Source organism: Vulpes lagopus, chromosome 2 (genome assembly GCF_018345385.1).
Source record: "Vulpes lagopus strain Blue_001 chromosome 2, ASM1834538v1, whole genome shotgun sequence".
Taxonomy (NCBI): domain Eukaryota; kingdom Metazoa; phylum Chordata; class Mammalia; order Carnivora; family Canidae; genus Vulpes; species Vulpes lagopus.
Window position 1 is genome coordinate 92,064,230 of NC_054825.1, and position 4,393 is coordinate 92,068,622.

Consider the following 4,393-nt stretch of genomic DNA (forward strand, 5'->3'; position numbering starts at 1 on the left):
TTGATCATGGTACAGGGAAAGTCTTTCTAACCACAAGTCACAATCCAGACAAAATAAGAGAATAGATCAATAAACGTGGCTACATAAAAATACAAAAACATCTGCATGGCAGGAGCACTACATACAAAGTCAAAAGACAACCAACAGACTGGGGAAAATGTTTGTAACTTATACCACAAGCAAGGGGCTCATATCCTCAATATTTAAAGAATTCTTAAAGAGGGGAATGACCAAAATCAACAGAAGAATAGGAAAAAGACAGGAACAGAAAATTGACTTAAGAATATATATATGGCATTTAAACATGTGAAAAAATATTCAAATTGCTCATAATTAAGGAAACACAAGTTAGAACTATACCATTTCTCACCTATCAGATAAGCAACAATTTTAAAGTATGAGAACACATCCTGTTGGCAAGGCTGAGGAAAACAGGCACCCTCATGCATGGCTGGTGGGAATACAAATTGGCACAGCCCTGTGCAAGAGGAACTTGGCAATGACTAACAAAGCAATTCGTGGATTTAGTTTCCAACTGAGTAATCCCACTTCTAGGAATCTACCCTGAAGATGCATCTCCCAAAATACAAAAATATATATGATGGATTATTCATCGCAGCCTTGTGCAGAAACAGCTTAGATATCCATCCTTGAGAGAGTGGCTGAATAAACTCCAGTACACTTGAGCTGTGGAGTACTACACAACTGTAAAAAGAATGACAAAGATTCCTGTGAACTGGCATGGTATGCTTACTGGGCTATATAGTTAAGTGAAGAAAAAAAGCAAAATGTAAAAGAATCAGTAAGATGCTACCCTTTGTGGAAAAGGAAATCAGAGATTGTGCATGTATCTTCTCAATAGTGCAAGAGGAAACAAAGGATTAACTAGAAATTAATGAGATAGAAATGAGTAGGTGCAAGGAGTCGGAAAGGATGGCGAATAAGAACAGGAGAGTGCCTTTTCCTAGGAAGTCTTTTTACGTAGTTTAAACAACATAATAGAGATTCACTTACTGAGGATATATTGATAAATACAATCAACACAGCTGGGAAAGAGAATCCAATATGGAGTATGTATGAGTCAGAGTCACCTTAGGAAGTAGAAATCATGTGGTCATTTGAACAGGGAATTTAACATAAACCATAACAGGGGAATAACTGTAAAGGTATAAAGAAAACTTTAAAGAACACTCTAAGGCAGAGACAGAGAGCCCAAGGAATGAACAGACTTGGAAGGGGCGTCTCCCCAAGGATGAGATTCAGATCTCATGGGAGAGGGTGTGGTAGATGGAGACATTCAGTGAATGCTATAAATTAGTGGGTTGCCTGGGCCAGAGCTGCTCCACAGTCACCAAGAAGCAGGAAATACCCTTCCGGGGTGCAGGCAGGCGGAAGCTGGCAGGAAGGAATTGCAGCTAGGGCAGGCAAGCCAACAGCACTCCCCTGGGGTAGATGTAGCCAAGACAACAGACAGGCACACAGGAGCAGTGTGATACTCGGAGCCTGTGCACCAGGAGAGCAGCATGAGGCCTGGAGCGTGTGATGTCCACGATGGGAGCGCTACAGTGAGGTGGTCACGGGACTGGGGCCAAGGCTGTGAGCTCACCAAGGGACTATGTGGTCTGGACAAGTAGCTGGGGCAGAGCAGCACTGGATTTTTCCACACACTGCTGGCAGCCATGTGGTAGGGGTGAAGGGATAGCAAAACAGTAGCACACTCGAACCAGGACAAGAAGCGCCTTTCACCTACAATGGCCCTCCAATGCCCTTCACTGGTAGATCATGACATTGTGCTCTCCATGGAGGAGAAATGCTTAATTTCCATCCCCATTATTGCAGAGTAGGTAACAAAGGGTGCATTTGGATAAGGGGCAATACATTAATAACCAGCAGAAAATACAGACAAATAAGCCTTGCTACATAATAACAAATTAAGACCAGAGTCACATGGAAAATAAAGCAGAAATTCAAAGCAATGAGTGCCCAGATCTGGGTTCCTGGATACCATTCTCCCACAGAAGGAACCAGGGCTTTTCAGAGAAATGGTCATGCCACAGCTAGGCAAAGAACGTACCAGATGAGCCTGGAACATCTTGTGGTGCCAGAAAGCAAGTGTTTTAAAACAAAATGATGGGAGGCCAATGGTGTTGGGAGCCTGGTGGGTACCTGTTCCTCGCAGCTGGGGTGGGGGTGGCAGCACAGCAGTGAGTGTGCCCACTCCTTAGCTGCAGCAGGGGAGGCACTGTCTCCCATCCCCAGCCCCTGCACTGGTGCAGCCACCCTGCTCCCTCTGCTTGCCCTCCCTCCTCCCTTTGCTCGCACCATGGCTGATCAGCAGACTGAAGGACGACAGCTTGCTAAGTTCAAGGAGGCTTTTTCCCTATTTGACAAAGATGGTGATGGCACCATCACAACAAAGGAACTTGGCACTGTCAGAGGTCACTAGGTCGGAGCCCAACAGAAGCTGAATTGCAGGATATGATCAATGAGGTGGATGCTGACGGTAATGGCATCATTGCCTTCCCAGAATTTTTGACTATGGCTAGAAAATTGAAAGATACAGACTGTGAAGAAGAAATTCTGGAGACATTCCAAATCTTCGACAAGGATGGCAATGGTTATGTCGGTGCAGCAGAACTACATCATGTTATGAACAACTTAGAAGAAAAACTAGCAGATAAAGAAGCAGAGATTGATGGAGGTGGACAAAGCAACTATGTGAACTTTTAAAGTTGATGAATGCAAAATGAAGACCTGCTTTCCACTCCTTTTCCTTCCTCTGGAAGAATCCAATTGAATCTTTTCTTACCTCTTGCAAAAAAAAAAAAAGTTCATTTACTCATTCTGTTTCAATATAGCAAAACTGAACATTAAAAGTAACTTCTGTCCACACACACAAAATCTGCAGGTATTGGTTGGTGGTTCTGTCCCATAAAGACCAAGCTACACATCAGTTTTCCAATATAAATACTTGTATTACCTTAAGGATAAGGAAGCACTTAGTGGACTCCCTGCAGTTCCATTTGCTCATGATTAATAGACTGTTTGAGCTGGCCAGTTTTTCATACATGTGGCTTGACAATTGAACACAGTCAGGTATTTGTATTAAAAATGAAAACTTAAAACACAAATTTAAAACTATTTAAATGAGTTCTACTTCAGTTTGTTAATATAAACCATCATAGCTCGTTTACTGAAAAAAAGATTAAAATTGCTTTACCTCAGGAGGCTGTGCAGAAATATGGGTGAAGGATAAAACTGTCTAGACATAGCCTCACTTAGCAGGACGGTCCTTGTGTACTTCTGTGTGCCCCCACCCATGGTGACAATGACACACATCCTTGTCACAAGCTGTGTGTGTTGGTTCAGTGCTGTCTGTGTTGTACTAGAGTGAAATGGGTGTCAGGCTGTCACCATTCACACAAAATTTTAAAAAGAAACCTTTACCAAGGGAACATCTTTGGACTCTGTTTTTAAAACCATCTGAACCATGACTTGGAGCCAGCTGAGTAGGCTGTGGCTGTGGACTTATGCACAGCCATCAACATTGCTATTCAAGAAATTATAATTTACGCCCATTTCAAGTTGTAAATGCTAGTCTTTTTTTTTCCAATAAAGAGACCATTAACTTAAAAATTAAATTAATAAAACAAAATGATGGGAAACATGTCTAAAGGATAACAGCCAAACTTGAAGGGGCTCTTCTGACCAAAGACGAGACAATCTGAATTAAAAAATAGCCAATGATATTAATATACTGCACAAAATATAGTAAGAATCCATGAGTCCATACTGATACAAATAAATAACTGGATAAACAGAGAAGAAAAGAAAACTATTCCTTACAATGGAATGCCAACTAATGTACATATGTGAGTAATAATGGGAAAAGAATGCCACCCCTAAAATACTACAGTAATCATTGTTTCAGGCAAGAATTATCAATGAATGATAAAATTAGTGGCAAAAGTATTATGAGAAACAAGATATTTACATAGTTGCAAAGTAGTTCCTAGAGAAAATGCTAATTAAAGAGGAAAAATATTTACTTCACAGTAGGGAAATCTAGCAGATATTACCTTAACCAAATGATCACAGTTAATATCACTAATGATGTGACAAATCATGTGTCTCTTGGGATGCCTGGGTGGCTCAGCGGTTGAGCGTCTGCCTTTGGTTCAAGGCGTCCAGGATCAAGTCCCACATTGGGCTCTCTGCATGGAGCCTGCATCTCCCTCTACCTATGTCTCTGCCTCTCTCTCTCTCATGAATAAATAAATAAAAATATTTTTAAAAATAAAAAAGTAAATCATGTGTCTCTTGGTATGACACACTGAGAAGGACGCAACATAAATTCTATAGTATTTTTACCAAAAATGCACAACCCAAATTT

General features: G+C 41.1%; 1 pseudogene; it reads left to right on the top strand.

Moving 5' to 3' along the window:
* Positions 1 to 2,323: 2,323 nt before the first annotated feature.
* LOC121477779 lies at positions 2,324 to 2,730 on the top strand (annotated as a pseudogene).
* Positions 2,731 to 4,393: the final 1,663 nt, after the last annotated feature.